The following is an 18,711-nucleotide window of genomic DNA, read 5'->3' on the forward strand; positions in this document are numbered from 1 at the left end:
TTTACTTGTATTAGAAATTTTAATTTCTTTAAGTTTCTATCTTATTATTTTCAACTGTAGCTTTTGAATTTGTTGTGTTTTGATCTCATAAATATTAAAAAAAAACTTTTGTTGTTTTATTTAATTTTTTCAACCTTTTTTTTATTTTGAATTTTTAAATTAAGATTTTTTGAACTTTAATCATTTTGAAATATTTAGTTTTTAATTATTTGATTTTTCAAGCTTTGAACTTGTGATTTATTGTTTTTTCCCTGATATAATTATTTGCATTTTTAAATTTCTCAAATATCTGATTTAATGTTTTTGAATGTTTCTTGATGTGGAAATATTAGTTTTTTTATATTTTTAATTATGGATTTCTTAATTTCCCGATTGCTTAATTCATGTATATTAAAATTTTTGAGTTTGTGATCATTTTTTTTTTATTTGTCGATTTTACTGCGTCACCGTTGTTCGTTAATGTGACATCCAGTCATAGTTTATTTATGTTATCCGTTTTAAAAGCAACGATATTAAAGTATTACAACAACTGCTAATAATGTTTCAGAGATGGCGAAAAGATTTATTATTTCGCCATCTCTGAAACTTATTAGCAGTTGTTGTATGCTAATATCGTTGCTAAAAATAATACATTGGCGCTTACACAGCCAAATAAAAACGGTACATTTATGTTAGGGGAGATGGGGTAAGACGGCCACCTAAGGGAGAAGTCTAATAAAATTTACACAACAGATTATTTTGATCTCAAACTACGTACATATTGTTCTACTACTAGTCCATTATAGAAATGACATAAATTAGTTAGTCTAAAAACCAATTTTCAATACTTTTCAGGAATTTTAAAAAATAATTGAAATCGTATATATATGAAATACGCTGAGGTAAGACGGCCACCCATGTGGGGTAAGACAGCCAGTGCTATAAATTAACTTAATAACTTTGCTAAATCCACCCAAATTCCTACAAGGTTGGTTGAACAGACTTCTCTGAACATCATAACTATTTTGGTTGAAAAAATCAGGTTTCAAATGTGAAGAAAAATGCTGTTTAAAAATTTTCATATTTTGGCTCAGTGAATTTCATATTATTGCGACCACATTTTATGAAAAACTGTGAATTTTTACTACAAAACAAACACAATTTGATGCAAAATAATTAGTTTGTGTATTTTGATAAGAATAAGTAAATCAAAATTATGTAAACAATATTAAATTAGCGATTTTTATGAAAAGTTTGATAGGATTTCATACTATTCAATGAGTTTTGCTATATCACAGTAAAGAATGTTGTCGAAACGGTAGTTAACAGCATTTTGATTAAAAATGGATAGTTTTATTGAAAATGCTTTTCCTTATCTACAAATATGTCTTAATAGTCAAAAACCGTCAAAAATATAACCTATATCAATTAAAATCTACAAATTACGGGTGGCCGTCTTACCCCCGGAGGAGGTGGCCGTCTTGCCCCCAAATAAATTATTTTTTTAAACAATTTTTGTAAATAGCTCATCGCATTTTCTAAACTTTTTCGAGGGACATAATCTAGGGAAAACTTCAATTTAACATGAAAAAATATTTGAAGACAGGAAAACATATTGTTATCTAACAAAAATGCCTAAGTTGTAATTCATGAAAATTACATCCAGTTTCAAGTTCAAAAATTATTTGTTTATTTTGAGCTATTTTTATACTATTTCAAACAATATTTTTGGCAAAGGTGACTCCATATGCATTATTTAGCATGAGGAACAGTATTGCTAAACATTTTAGTAATATTCATTAGTATACTTAGTAAAACAGTGGGGTGGCCGTCTTACCCCGCCTGGCCGTCTTACCCCCACCTCCCCTATCCTGAATAATCTTTCAAACATTCTATTAAACATGTATTTTTGGTCCCTCGAAGACAAACAAAGGTTTAATTTGTTTGTCTTTTTTTCAAATCATGTTTTTTAAACTTACCTGCCATTCTCATTTGTAAAATGGTTTACCTAATGTAAATTTTTAAAGTTGTTTCTAATATATGATTTCTACCTAAGCATAATTAATTTCTAGTTACTTAATAAATAATACATCCTTGATCTTTCAAATAAAATATTGTGCTGCATTCCCATTGCATTGCAATGTCCCAGTTCTATAGGTAAACTTCGTTCAATTACTTTTTGTCAACCTTTTTTTAATATTTTGAAATAATAAAAATAATACCCAGTTTGAGTAAATCTACTCAACTGTGTACAATGTTGCAGAAAAAGTACTGGAACGCGATACCCAGGCAAAATTTTTGCCGCTTCTCTACTGCAGAACTTCTGCAAAGAGAGAGATGAAGAGATCGAGCTGAAAAGTACGGGAACGTGCTGCAAAAAAGTTACTTATGCCGGCTGCAGAATTCTGCAGAAGCTGCAGAAATTCTGCAATTCTGCAAGTACGGGAATAGACCTAATCAGAGAGCGGGAAGATTTTTTGCGTGGGTCGAAGAACGCGCTTGCTTGTTCAAGGCCAACTGCGATCGTTTGACCGTTGACACTTGCAAGCGAAAATTGTTAATATTCGTTAATTTTTTTTTAAATTAAAATTTTGGGGGAAATATTTAAATTAATTTAAACGCTAAGCGTCAAAAGCTTTAAAAATGCACCAAAAGCAGTGCATGAATCATTTGAAACAATAACTCTTTCGTGAATTTTTCGTTGGCGCTGAAAAGCGCCATTTTGTTAAATTGAAGCAGAAGTTGATTCTTGTGGCCATCTTCTCGAGCGTCCATCCAAGTAGGCCTTGTTTTTCTCCTTCGACGTCGTTTTGGCAGCAATTTCACGCACACGCTGGCGTGTTTCTTCTTCTCGGAGCTCGCTCTTGATTTCCTCCAGTCGTTGTTTTTTTCCGCTGCTGCTGCTGCTGCTACGATGTTGTCGGTTCGAACGATGACGATGGAATGAAAATCGTTGGCAAAAATGCTGCCTTCACGACTCCATGGCAAAACAGCCAATCAAGAGCGGAAAGATTTTTTGCGTGGGTCAAAGCACGCGCTTGCTTGTTCAAGGCCAACTGCGATCGTTTGACGTTTGACACTTGCAAGCGAAAATTGTTAATATTCGTTCATTTTTTTAAATGAAAATGTTGGGGGAAATATTTAAATTCATTTAAACGCTAAGCGTCAAAAGCTTTAAAAATGCACCAAAAGCAGTGCATGAATCATTTGAAACGATAACTCTTTTGTGAATTTTTCGTTGGCGCTGAAAAGCGCCATTTTGTTAAATTGAAGCAGAAGTTGATTCTTGTGGCCATCTTCTCGAGCGTTCATCCAAGTAGGCCTTGTTTTTCTCCTTCGACGTCGTTTTGGCAGCAATTTCACGCACACGCTGGCGTGTTTCTTCTTCTCGGAGCTCGCTCTTGATTTCCTCCAGTCGTTGATTTTTTTCCGCTGCTGCTGCTGCTGCTGCTACGATGTTGTCGGTTCGAACGATGACGATGGAATGAAAATCGTTGGCAAAAATGCTGCCTTCACGACTCACAATTTCACGCACACGCTGGCGTGTTTCTTCTTCTCGGAGCTCGCTCTTGATTTCCTCCAGTCGTTGATTTTTTTCCGCTGCTGCTGCTGCTACGATGTTGTCGGTTCGAACGATGACGATGGAATGACAATCTCACGCACACGCTGGCGTGTTTCTTCTTCTCGGAGCTCGCTCTTGATTTCCTCCAGTCGTTGATTTTTTTATCCGCTGCTGCTGCTGCTGCTACGATGTTGTCGGTTCGAACGATGACGATGGAATGAAAATCGTTGGCAAAAATGCTGCCTTCACGACTCTACGGCAAAACAAAACAGCCAATCAGAGAGCGGGAAGATTTTTTGCGTGGGTCAAAGAACGCGCTTGCTTGTTCAAGGCCAACTGCGATCGTTTGACCGTTGACACTTGCAAGCGAAAATTGTTAATATTCGTTCATTTTTGTTAAAATGAAAATTTTGGGGGAAATATTTAAATTAATTTAAACGCCAAGCGTCAAAAGCTTTAAAACTGCATCAAAAGCAGTGCATGAATCATTTGAAACGATAACTCTTTCGTGAACTTTTCGTTGGCGCTGAAAAGCGCCATTTTGTTGAATTGCAGCAGAAGTTGATTCTTGTGGCCATCTTCTCGAGCGTCCATCCAAGTAGGCCTTGTTTTTCTCCTTCGACGTCGTTTTGGCAGCAATTTCACGCACACGCCGGCGTGTTTCTTCTTCTCGGAGCTCGCTCTTGATTTCCTCCAGTCTTTGATTTTTTTCCGCTGCTGCTGCGATCGTTTGACGTTTGACACTTGCAAGCGAAAATTGTTAATATTCGTTCAATTTTTTAAATGAAAATGTTGGAAATATTTAAATTAATTTAAACGCTAAGCGTCAAAAGCTTTAAAAATGCACCAAAAGCAGTTCATGAATCATTTGAAACAATAACTCTTTCGTGAATTTTTCGTTGGCGCTGAAAAGCGCCATTTTGTTAAATTGCAGCAGAAGTTGATTCTTGTGGCCATCTTCTCGAGCGTTCATCCAAGTAGGCCTTGTTTTCTCCTTCGACGTCGTTTTGGCAGCAATTTCACGCACACGCTGGCGTGTTTCTTCTTCTCGGAGCTCGCTCTTGATTTCCTCCAGTCGTTGTTTTTTTTCCGCTGCTGCTGCTGCTGCTACGATGTTGTCGGTTCGAACGATGACGATGGAATGAAAATCGTTGGCAAAAATGCTGCCTTCACGACTCCACGGCAAAACAAAACAGCCAATCAGAGAGCGGGAAGATTTTTTGCGTGGGTCGAAGAACGCGCTTGCTTGTTCAAGGCCAACTGCGATCGTTTGACCGTTGACACTTGCAAGCGAAAATTGTTAATATTCGTTAATTTTTTTTTAAATTAAAATTTTGGGGGAAATATTTAAATTAATTTAAACGCTAAGCGTCAAAAGCTTTAAAAATGCACCAAAAGCAGTGCATGAATCATTTGAAACAATAACTCTTTCGTGAATTTTCGTTGGCGCTGAAAAGCGCCATTTTGTTAAATTGAAGCAGAAGTTGATTCTTGTGGCCATCTTCTCGAGCGTCCATCCAAGTAGGCCTTGTTTTTCTCCTTCGACGTCGTTTTGGCAGCAATTTCACGCACACGCTGGCGTGTTTCTTCTTCTCGGAGCTCGCTCTTGATTTCCTCCAGTCGTTGTTTTTTTTCCGCTGCTGCTGCTGCTGCTACGATGTTGTCGGTTCGAACGATGACGATGGAATGAAAATCGTTGGCAAAAATGCTGCCTTCACGACTCCATGGCAAAACAGCCAATCAAGAGCGGAAAGATTTTTGCGTGGGTCAAAGCACGCGCTTGCTTGTTCAAGGCCAACTGCGATCGTTTGACGTTTGACACTTGCAAGCGAAAATTGTTAATATTCGTTCATTTTTTTAAATGAAAATGTTGGGGGAAATATTTAAATTCATTTAAACGCTAAGCGTCAAAAGCTTTAAAAATGCACCAAAAGCAGTGCATGAATCATTTGAAACGATAACTCTTTTGTGAATTTTTCGTTGGCGCTGAAAAGCGCCATTTTGTTAAATTGAAGCAGAAGTTGATTCTTGTGGCCATCTTCTCGAGCGTTCATCCAAGTAGGCCTTGTTTTTCTCCTTCGACGTCGTTTTGGCAGCAATTTCACGCACACGCTGGCGTGTTTCTTCTTCTCGGAGCTCGCTCTTGATTTCCTCCAGTCGTTGATTTTTTTATCCGCTGCTGCTGCTGCTGCTACGATGTTGTCGGTTCGAACGATGACGATGGAATGAAAATCGTTGGCAAAAATGCTGCCTTCACGACTCCACGGCAAAACAAAACAGCCAATCAGAGAGCGGGAAGATTTTTTGCGTGGGTCAAAGAACGCGCTTGCTTGTTCAAGGCCAACTGCGATCGTTTGACCGTTGACACTTGCAAGCGAAAATTGTTAATATTCGTTCATTTTTGTTAAAATGAAAATTTTGGGGGAAATATTTAAATTAATTTAAACGCCAAGCGTCAAAAGCTTTAAAACTGCATCAAAAGCAGTGCATGAATCATTTGAAACAATAACTCTTTCGTGAATTTTTCGTTGGCGCTGAAAAGCGCCATTTTGTTAAATTGCAGCAGAAGTTGATTCTTGTGGCCATCTTCTCGAGCGTCCATCCAAGTAGGCCTTGTTTTTCTCCTTCGACGTCGTTTTGGCAGCAATTTCACGCACACGCTGGCGTGTTTCTTCTTCTCGGAGCTCGCTCTTGATTTCCTCCAGTTTTTGATTTTTTTCCGCTGCTGCTGCTGCTGCTACGATGTTGTCCATAATGTTTTGATTTTATCTGACGCTTAATTCAACAAAATTGCTTAATTTTAAAAGCTTTTCTGCTAAGTTCTTTGTCATACTGGTCATGTGTAACATAACCATCTGCACCTTTTTTTCGTTAGCATGAGCATGAGCATGAGAGACCACCCATGGTTGTCCTTCTCCGTTGCTGAACAGAACCGTAATATCCTTTCAGCACTACTGATCATAGGCTTCGACTATCAAGTGGTATTTCTCTTATCAACAGCATGTATGAATGCGCTGAAAAGATAAAACACCATGATTTCCAGAACAAGATCAGTTGCGAATAGGTAACAGTCATTGGGCACCAACGGCGCCCGCCATGTCAGTTTGTAGATCTCGATTTTAAGGGACGGGAATGTTAGTTAGCGCAGGTTGCTACTAGGGCAGCTGATTTACTCTGTGCTTACACCCCACGAGCGCCAGGAACCTGAAAACTTGTTAGTAGGATAGGGTGTTTGGTCAGGATTCATCATAGAAGATGATGATGCGATCCAAAATCATAGTGTTTGTTAAAGGTATTATATTTTATTTTCAAGGCAAACAATCGGATGCTGCGGATGAGACATTTCCCGTTTAACTGTTGTTAATTTTTAATGAAATGGTTTAATCTTAGACAGCCGGCTGTGGAAAGATAAAACCAAATAATATTTATTTATAAAATGAGGTGTTAAACGCAATGCTGCAATGATAGCGTAGTCTGATTTTTAATTATATAATCATTTAGTTCATGAATTTGTTACGGAATAGACGCGACGAACTCAACCATCAAGTGTCTTCCGATCTTCTTTCTGTTAGCTAGATAAGGTATTGATTTTCGTTGCCTCTCGAGCTACGATGCTATGGAGAGGGCTTAACACACAAGCAACCGACGTCGAGCCCTCCGAGCTACGGAGCTATGGGAAGGTCTTTTCAACACAAAAAAGACTCGCGCACCACACGACGTTCTTGATGAATCAAAATAATTTTGTTACGCGATAAACCTAACGAACTCGGACCGTTTTTATCGAAAACTATATCACAATTCACGACAAAAATCCGCACACACAAAAAAAAATCACTTTTCACTCCGATTTTTTTTTTACGACCAAGCGCTCCTTTACCAATTATGCACTCTATTTAAAGTATTTAAAGTATTTAAAGTATTTAAAGTATTTAAAGTATTTGAAGTATTTAAAGTATTTAAAATATTTTAAGGAGCGGCCGTCACTTTGATGTAAAATCGAATTTGCAATCGAAAAGTGCCCTACATTTTTTGAAATGTGCACCGTTTTCGAATAATAGACGCAAGTTCGATTTTGAGAAAAAATAATCCATTTTTTTAAGGGGTTCTGATAAGTGCCCTATATCTGAAAAAAATATCAAAAAATGATAATTTTCTCTTTTAATTTGTCTAATATATATTGGAGATAGGCCTTTTCGTTTCTTAGATACAGATATATTAAAAAACAATAAAATTGAAGCTTTTTCAATTGTCACTTAAACAGCACTAAATTTTCAAATAACGATATCTCGGAAAATAACGATCCGATTTTAAATGTTTAAAAAACTAATCATCTGTGATCTGTCTACACCACAAAAAAGATTAACTTTCCAAAATGTTGAAATAATCCAAATAGCATCTTTGGTCATAACAAAAGTTTTAGGCAAATAAAAAAAAACATGTGACGAATAGTTTACTTGGCAAAAGATGAAAATTTTCAATGTTTCCGATGTAAAATTAAACATTTTTATGACGCAAAATCTTTCAGACAGATTTATTTTTCAGGGAGTAAAGTATAATTTGGTATCAAAAACTGAGTAAAATTACTTCATTGTTTTTTTCCCTTGGCCCCTTGGCCAAATTAATGCTAAAAAATAACATCGAAAATAAAAAAAAGCTTTGCCAAATTAAACATTTTTTTCAGACAGAATTTGTTTCAGAAAAAAGTATAATTTACATTAAAAATCACTGAGTAAATTACATCGAAGTGTGGTATTTTACTCGTTTTCCTGTGTAATCAAAACTGTTAAACATTAATTGAGGTAGTTAATTTTCCTTAAAATTGCACTGCCTAAATTAATGTGTAAAAAAATAAATTACACAGGACACACAGCTTACAGTTGTTTTTTCCCCCCAGTTTCAAATGTAAAATTACATTTTTTTCTGACTCAAAAAAAAGTAAAATTACATCAAAATTTAATATTTCACCTTTTTTATGTAATTTCATTTATTAAACATTAATTTAGATAAGCTTTTCGCTTTTTAATAAAATTTTGCCTGAATTTATGAGTAAAAATAATATATAACATAGAAAATGGTGAAATTTTCTTTTTGCAATTCCGTCGTGAAACTACTTACTTTTCCTGTCATTCTTGAACGACGAAATAGCCTATTTTTCTGTACCAAAAATAACAGAATCGAATAGCAACACTTTTCAAAATAAATTCTGAAAAGTTCTACTTTTCAGCACTCAAATGGGTGTTGAAAAGTTAAACTTTTCAGCACTTGTTTCGAAAAGTAACACTTTTCAACATTTTTTTGATTTAAACAATATATTGACAAAAAAAAATGAAAATTTGACATAAAATTTCACTCAGTGTGTGTTTTTTGGAATTGCAAAAAATGTTGTCTGGAACTCGTTGCAAAACTTGATTTTTTAAGCACTCTTCGTATTTATCCAACTCGGTGAACCTCGCTGGATAAATGTACGACTCGTGCTGAAAAATCCTCTTTTGCAACTTGTTGCATAAACTACTATTAGTTTCTACAAATTACTTACCGTCAGTGGGGGTGACATTGGGTCTGGGGGGTGAGATTGGGTCAAAGTGATTTTTTACGGGTTTTACCATTTCTCAGATTCTTTTCAATGAAACTGAATTCTGTTAAAAGGGTTGTGTAGGGGACATCTTAAGATGACTTCGCTGAAAAAAATTCGTTCCTAGAACATATCCTGTTATTTCGGCAGATGTCTAAAGTTGGGGTACGTTTTTGGCCAAAAATGACCTCTCGAAAAATCATTTTTCTAATATTTTTGTTAGAATTGCTCGAAAACTACACAAATGTTTGAAAATCTCCACTTCAAACATTGTAGCGTGTCAATACGATTCCCTCGAACAAGAAACGCTGTTGGATGACTTGTTTTTACCATATCTTTGTATCTCAGCATCATTTTAGTTTCATTTGACCCAATGTCACCCCCTCTAAGGGGTGAGATTGGGTCAATTTTCAAACAATTGGCATTTAAGATAGTGTTCATCAAAATCGACCATATTTTGGGAAAATGTTAGTAAACTATCTAAGAACAAATCTACGTTAAAAGATTTTCGATGTTATTTAAATTGTTTTTGTTATTAAGAAATTTCGAGAGGTGTTTCGTTTTTTGACCCATAGTCACCTCCACTGACGGTATTTTTTAAGACTCAAACATTTTCACACAGATATTTTTTCAGGATAGAAAAAAAACAAAATTTTACATCAAATTCGGAGGAAATTACATCACAATGTCGTAATTTTGTCCATTTCTATGTAATTTAGATTTTTACACGTTAATTTAAGTAAAATTACATTAAATAGAAGGTGAAGTACGTACTTTTTGTGGCAACCGACCTTATCAAGTCTTGGGTAGACAACTCGTCGATAATATCAACGTCAAGCGCTATTACGGCACAAATGGTTGAACCTGGAGCAGGGTTGCTATGTTGCCAGATAAATTTGGGAATGCAAGATTTTTCAAGTGTCAGCCAGAATAATGATTCACCCTTCTCTGTGCTAGATTTTGAAAGATTTTGCCAGATATTCACTTTATGCTCGTTTTGAACAACATTTTCATTAAAATGAAAATCAAAAAATAAGAACGTGTTTTTCTTAACAAAAATGTTAAATTCAATATTTTTGAAACCATAAAATCAGTTGACCATTTGAATTCTACAAACATTCAAAATAATGTATAACCTCTCTCTCCTTCACTATTTTGAATTGTTAGATTTTCGTCTGCCAGATTTTTCCAGATTTTTAATCGATACTCTGCTAGATTTTTCAAATTTTCACCTGGTAACCCTGACCTGGAGTGCCTAAAGTTTCCGGAAAAGGCATTCCAGCATACGCATTCGCTAGAGTCTGCTGCCTTGTCGGATGAGGTGAAGCTACTGAAGCGAGTGTTGTGTGTGTGTGTGTGTGTGTGTGGTCCAATCCAATACCCGCTAACCGGTAGCGATATTATGGGAAAGTATAGTTTGTATCAGACTTTGTATATGCCGAATGCTGATACAGCTTATCTCAGTCCCGGGTATTAGGTGGTGATAGCCCTCGCGCTGCTTCCAACGACCCGTTTCAGAATGACAGAGCTCCTTGCGGTCCAATTCCGAGGTCGCTGGGCATTGTTCGGCCCCGCCTAAGCATAGAAGCAAGCATCTGAAGGAAACTCGATCTATATTTAGACTTCCAATCCCCTCAGGCAAATCAGGGGATCAGCGCGTATTTAATATGAGAAGATAGCATGTTCAATACTACGGATCAATTCACTACTAGAGTGTAAACCTTCTGATGGCCGACTGCTTAGCGTCCCAGACCACCAATCCAAAGGTGTGAGTTCGAATCCCACCTGATTCATTATTCGTTTTTGTTCATATTCAAAGTTCAAATTCATGATTCCAAATTTCATAGGTACCGACCGGGATTTGATCCCTGAACCTTCTGCCTGTGAGACAGAGGCCGTAACCATTAAGCCACGGAGCCGGTGTGAAGCTACTGAAGCTACTGAAGCGAGTGTTTACCCTGAATAACCTGAATTTCGACGAGGTGGTTACGGAGTTGAAGTTGCATAAAATTTGGTCAAATTTGACCTTTTAGGTGTAGATGATCTCTTTGAAGATCGTCCATCAAGGAAGATCTGAAGCTACACCTCGAACCCGAATCCGTCAAAATCCAGGACCTACACACCTAGATCTTTTTCAACTGCTGAACGAATCCGTTCGGTTAATGTTCAGATTACCGATTGATCAGTTAATTGAAATCCAAGATATCTGCACCTTTTTTTCGTTATATTATTAACTGATCACATTTATTTACTTCAAATTGTTTTACATTATTGCATTGAATCGAATACATTTGGGTAAAAAAGAAAAACAAATCACTTTAACAACTAGGGGAGTTTGGGGTAATATGGACAGTGGGGGTAATTTGGACACCCCTTTAAAAATCACGTTTTCTTCAGATATAAAGTGAAAACGGTAATTTAAGTGATAAGGCTAGTACTAGTAATGGCCTAGGAGTATGGACAAACCAAAAAAGTTGGAATAGGTTAAGTAGTTTTGGTATAATATGTAAAAGTTTAGAAAGGCCGGTTGGCACTGCCTTAAATTCTAATAAATGAAGGTTGGGAAATAAGGTTTTGCAGGAGTAATATGGCAAAAAAAGTGGACATTTTTTGTTTAAGGGGGTTGCTTGGACGATGCCTGAGATATGTACGTATAAAAATTGTGCATTTTATCCATTTTTATCATCAAAAATTGCAATTTATGATAGAACATGCTATGGGGGTAATTTGGACATGACTTGTGGGGTAATTTGGACATACCTGAAAGTCTACCTGTCAGGCAAAAAAAAAAGTACCTTTAATGGTTAGGTGAGTTTTTAAAGGGATTTAGATAAATTTAGAGGGATTTAAAATGTCAAAACACTCAAAAAGGAATGTGAGCAATGAGAACTTTAAAAAAGCCCTATTTTTTAATTTAGATAAATTTATTCCAATATTCGAATTGATGAAAATCTGATTACTGTACATTTGGCGTTCAACAAGACTCTAATGTTGATTGCTTTTAATTAATTTCTTTGTCATTTCTAATTTCTATGCTGGTTTACAATAATATTTAAATTTAAAGGGCTACAGAATGTAAAATTTAAAAAATTGATATTCTCAGGTTAATAAGTTCTGATTTATATAAACAAACGAAACCTTAATCACTAAAAATTATATTTGTGCCTAATCCAGAATCAATGTTTAAATCAATTCAGTATTAATGATTAAATTATGTATACTACACTGAACTATTTGTTATCTTCCTATTGAATTATAGTTCTATCACAAAATCATTATTTAAACCTTTGATGAAATTTTGTGAGCAAAACAACACTTCAAAATATAAAGCAATTACAAAACCAGGTTGAAGGATAAAAAACATGATCAAAAAATCAAATGTTAAACTTACTCTTCAACATGTGTCCAAATTACCCCACAAAAGGTGTCCATATTAGCCCACAAGGCATGTCCAAATTACCCCACAAGGCATGTCCAAATTACCCCATAGGGGTGTTCATATTACCCCCACACAAAAATGTGGGGGTAATTTGAACACCTTTTAATTTTTGCGATAAAAATGAGTTTTTCATCAAAATTTATCGAAATGAATGAAATTTTTCCATCGAATATGATCTCTGTTATCCTCTGGTGTCATCCACATTTCTTTAAAATTTCCATGCAGCCCGTGGCAGAGCAATTTCCTTAGGGTGTCCAAATTACCCCACAATCCCCTAATCCAAATTAAAGCTAAAAAAATAAATTCATTGAAATATTCAAAATCACTAGAACGAGAAAACTACGAACTGTATTTTAAGATAAATGCACACTTCGAAAAAATCGTGTAATATTCTGTCTTATTGATGCACATAACTGGAGCGTCTGATGAGACAGAAAATTACATCAGATTTTAAAATTACATGACATGAACAATGAACGCGCCGGAATCAGGACTGAGCAGATTTTGTGAGCCAGTGCAGATTATGCTCTAGTACAGCAACACAAAAACAGTCAGTATAACAAATACAACCAGAAACAGAACATCCAGTGAGTGCCTGGAGTTCTGAGATCAGAAATAAGTAGCTTTGGCCAGCAGGAACCGATTAGCGGTTGGCCATTGCTCTGCGAACCGTACTACTGACCAGTTCAGACAAAATCAGACGCAGTTTAGCTAAGTTTAAGTGTTTACAGTCCACTTTTAGTCCATCCAATTACTGACCGCGAAATATAACCTGACGATTTAAGAATATATGTTTTCTGTACAACCCGCGAGTTCTGATTAATTTAGAAAGATCCGATTTTGCACGGCACCGGGAATCTGACGCTAGTATGTGCGCAAACATATTTTGGTCCTTCGAACCGATATGTTTGCGCACATACTAGCGTCAGATTCCCGGTGCCGTGCAAAATCGGATCTTTCTAAATTAATCAGAACTCGCGGGTTGTACAGAAATTATTTATTCTTAAAACGTCAGGTTATATTTCGCGGTCAGTAATTGGATGGACTAAAAGTGGACTGTAAACACTTAAACTTATCTAAACTGCGTCTGATTTTGTCTGAACTGGTCAGTAGTACGGTTCGCAGAGCAATGGCCAACCGCTAATCGGTTCCTGCTGGCCAAAGCTACTTATTTCTGATCTCAGAACTCCAGGCCAGAGCTGAAAATGTCAGGGGTCCTGACGCGAAAATCGGCGACGCATACACGATTTTTTCAGATCCATTCACTGAACCGCAAAACCGTGACATAAACAAACTCGACCCAGTCGTGAGTGTCCTAGCTCACTGAGCAGCTGCAATGCGAGGCAGTAGTCGACCAACGCTCATTCGACGTTGCACGCACACACATAAAGGAACAAGTTTTTACACAAAAAGTTGGTATTTATGCGTGAAAATGTAATTTTGAATAAAAGTTATGGTTGTTTTAAGTGTTTTGCACAGCCTAGAACAATTCAATTTTTTAAATATAGTCAAAATAGTGTTTAGAGAGGATTTTACGAGAGGCCTGCTCCAGGCACTCACTGGATGTTCTGTTTCTGGTTGTATTTGTTATGCTGACTGTTTTTGTGTTGCTGTACTAGAGCATAATCTGCACTGGCTCACAAAATCTGCTCAGTCCTGATTCCGGCGCGTTCTTACCGCCCGCCCACTATGGTACATTGGGTGGCCAAGTTTCAAAAAAGTGACCTTCTCCAAATATTTTTTGGTATTTTTTTCTCGAAAGTAAACATTTTAACTAAGAAAAATCCAAATTTTCAAAGCTCTAAGTTTGTTCATTATGGAGATACGCAAGCTGAAAGTCAAAAAATGGAGTAAAAAACAAGCGTTTTTCGTAAAAAAGGCTGATTGTTTAATTTTAACATAGCTCAGCCATTTTAAATGTTTTATTAGGACAAATATACATCGTTGGAAAGGTAATGAGATAAGCTTTGAAACTATTAATAGATAAAATGTTGTTTCCAAACCAAAAACTGAAGTTTTCATCGAATAATTGGAGCATTTTTTTTGACAAATCATATTTTTTGTGTTTGTTAATCGAGTACTTTTTTGCTAACCGATGCTAAACATGAAACTAAGATCACTTGAAAGATTGGATTATAATCTACACCCAAAGGAAAAATATATCTCAAAATCTGCAACATTGGATTTGCTGCAGAAAATGTCATATTTTATAACATCTTTTGCAGCAAGCCCGTAGATCATTTTTGCCCGCGTGTAAAAATTTCAGCGATCTGCAGTTCTCACCAACACATATAAAGCTGGCCCGTCCCCGAGCAACACTCCAAAGAGAAGCATATGTTGGTGCTCTTTCACTCACTTTTCATCAAGCGTCCATGGCGCGGTGGTAGCGTGTCGGATCAATAACCAAGAAGTTGGTGGTTCAATCCTCGTTCTGTTAAGTGTATTTTTTGTGAAATACAACCAAAAAGCCGTCGATAATGTCGATAATTGTCGGTAACGGGCAAAAATGTCATACTCCTATATCGCAAAAAATGCATGAGGACAGATTTCAATCATAAATTGGCAAGCATTTATAAATAAAATTCAGATTTGAATAATAATAACATGAAAATTTCAAAATACTAAATTTAAAAAAAATTCTTAAAAAATAAAAATTGCATGACTTTTTAAAAGTTTAAACATCTATAAAAAAAATAAAAATGAAAAAAAAATAAAAATGAAAAAAAAAAGTAAAAATGAATGTATCTTAAAATTTAAAAATGCATAAAACGTGTTTGAAAATTTTAAGAAATTTAAAAATGCTAAAAAAAATACTGTTCTTATGCTTGAATTCAAAGATTTCAATTTTTTTGAAATTCAAAATTCTTTGAAATATTTTATGAATCGTCATCAGAGGTGACATTCTGTCCTCAGGGGTGAGATTGGGTCAAACAAAAATGCTGAAATTTGTATGGCCCAATCTCACACCCCACACCCAATGGAACTATAAAACTTTAATTTTTAAGAATTACAGAATGTTAAAATTTTAGAAAATATCAAATATTACGAATTTTCAAAATATTCAAAAACTCTAAAAGTTAACAAATATCAAAACATTAAAAATGTAATAAAAATAATCTAATCAAAAAATTCTAAAATTCTGATATTCTAAAATTCTAAAATTCTAATATTCTAATATTCTGAAATTCTAAAATTCTAAAATTCTAAAATTCTAAAATTCTAAAATTCTAAAATTCTAAAATTCTAAAATTCTAAAATTCTAAAATTCTAAAATTCTAAAATTCTAAAATTCTAAAATTCTAAAATTCTAAAATTCTAAAATTCTAAAATTCTAAAATTCTAAAATTCTAAAATTCTAAAATTTAAAATTCTAAAATTCTAAAATTTAAAATTCTAAAATTCTAAAATTCTAAAATTCTAAAATTCTAAAATTCTAAAATTCTAAAATTCTAAAATTCTAAAATTCTAAAATTCTAAAATTCTAAAATTCAAAATTCAAAATTCTAAATTAAAATTAAAATTCTAAAATTCTAAAATTCTAAAATTTAAAATTCTAAAATTCAAAATTCTAAAATTCTAAAATTCAAAAATTCAAAATTCAAAAATTCAAAAATTCAAAATTCAAAATTCAAAATTCAAAATTCAAAATTCAAAATTCAAAAATTCAAAATTCAAAAAAATTCAAAATTCAAAATTCAAAATTCAAAATTCAAAAATTCAAAATTCTAAAATTAAAATTTAAAATTCTAAAATTCTAAAATTTAAAATTCTAAAATTCTAAAATTCTAAAATTAAAATTCTAAAATTCTAAAATTCTAAATTTAAAATTTAAATTCTAATTCTAAAATTCTAAAATTCTAAAATTCTAAATTCTAAAATTCTAAAATTCTAAAATTCTAAAATTCTAAAATTCTAAAATTCTAAAATTTAAAATTCTAAAATTCTAAAATTCTAAAATTCTAAAATTCTAAAATTCAAAATTCTAAAATTAAAATTTAAAATTCTAAAATTCTAAAATTCTAAAAAAATTCTAAAATTAAAATTCTAAAATTCTAAAATTCTAAATTTAAAATTAAATTCTAAAATTCTAAAAAATTCTAAAATTCTAAAATTCTAAAATTCTAAAATTCTAAAATTCTAAAATTCTAAAATTCTAAAATTTAAAATTCTAAAATTCTAAAATTTAAAATTCTAAAATTCTAAAATTTAAAATTTAAAATTCTAAAATTCTAAAATTTAAAATTCAAAATTTAAAATTCTAAAATTCTAAAATTCTAAAATTCTAAAATTCTAAAATTCTAAAATTCTAAAATTCTAAAATTCTAAAATTCTAAAATTCTAAAATTCTAAATTCTAAAATTAAAATTTAAAATTAAAATTCTAAAATTTAAAATTCTAAAATTCTAAAATTCTAAAATTCTAAAATTCTAAAATTCAAAATTCTAAAATTCTAAAATTCTAAAATTCTAAAATTCTAAAATTTAAAATTCTAAAATTCTAAAATTCTAAAATTCTAAAATTCTAAATTAAAATTTAAAATTCTAAAATTCTAAAATTTAAAATTCTAAAATTCTAAAATTCTAATTAAAATTCTAAAATTTAAAATTCTAAAATTCTAAAATTCTAAAATTCTAAAATTCTAAAATTCTAAAATTCTAAAATTCTAAAATTAAAATTCTAAAATTTAAAATTCTAAAATTCTAAAATTCTAAAATTCTAAATTCTAAAATTCTAAAATTCTAAAATTTAAAGGTTCTAAAATTCTAAAATTCTAAAATTCTAAAATTCTAAAATTCTAAAATTCTAAAATTCTAAAATTTAAAATTCTAAAATTCTAAAATTCTAAAATTCTAAAATTCTAAAATTCTAAAATTCTAAAATTCTAAAATTCTAAAATTCTAAAATTCTAAAATTCTAAAATTCTAAAATTCTAAAATTCTAAAATTCTAAAATTCTAAAATTCTAAAATTCTAAAATTCTAAAATTCTAAAATTCTAAAATTCTAAAATTCTAAAATTCTAAATTCTAAAATTAAAATTTAAAATTCTAAAATTCTAAAATTCTAAAATTCTAAAATTCTAAAATTCTAAAATTCTAAAATTCTAAAATTCTAAAATTCTAAAATTCTAAAATTCTAAAATTCTAAAATTCTAAAATTCTAAAATTCTAAAATTCTAAAATTCTAAAATTCTAAAATTCAGATCGGAAGAGCACATTCTAAAATTCTAAAATTTAAAATTCTAAAATTCTAAAATTCTAAAATTCTAAAATTCTAAAATTCTAAAATTCTAAAATTCTAAAATTCTAAAATTCTAAAATTCTAAAATTCTAAAATTCTAAAATTCTAAAATTCTAAAATTCTAAAATTCTAAAATTCTAAAATTCTAAAACTCTAAAATTTTAAAATTCTAAATTTCAAAATTTCTAAAATTCTAAAATTCTAAAATTTTAAAATTTTAAAATTCAAAAATTCTTATTTTCTGAATTTTAAAATTCGAGAGTAGCTCAAAATCAAAATCATTTAATTCAATTTATGATATTTTTATAACTCCTATTTTTTATTAGACCATTTTTTGTAGATTTTACATTGTAAAATCCTTGAAATTTTTTCAAAGTTACCTTATAGATTTTAGATTTTTTTCCAATTTAAAATTTTAAAATTTATGAATTTTTAGATTTTTTTTTAATTATTAGTTATTTAAAAGAAAAAAAACATATTTTTAATTTTGTAAAATTTTTGTTTTTTTTTTCAATTTTTAGATTTTTCAAATTTGAATTTTATTTAAAATTTTAAAGTTTAAAATCTGCAAAAAAAAATTGATATTTTTTTAATGTTTAGAATTTTAAGAAACTTATTAATTTTTAAAATACGTAGGAATTAAAAATATAAATTATTTGAATTTATATTTTTATTTTTTCAAAATTTTAATATTTTGAAATTTCAAAATTTTAAATTCTTTCATTCTTATGTTCTGGAATGCTAGAATTTCGAAGTAAGAATGAAAAACTTTGTAATTTAATTGAAATTGAATTTGAATTTATTTTTAATTTTTTGAGGCAGGAAAAGCCACCAAAGCAGTGGCACCAAAAATCTACTTCTTTTGGTAAACATAAAATTCAAAACATAAATACATAAGTAACAAAATAAAAATAACACGG

This window comes from Culex quinquefasciatus, chromosome 1, assembly GCF_015732765.1.
Source record: "Culex quinquefasciatus strain JHB chromosome 1, VPISU_Cqui_1.0_pri_paternal, whole genome shotgun sequence".
NCBI lineage: Eukaryota > Metazoa > Arthropoda > Insecta > Diptera > Culicidae > Culex > Culex quinquefasciatus.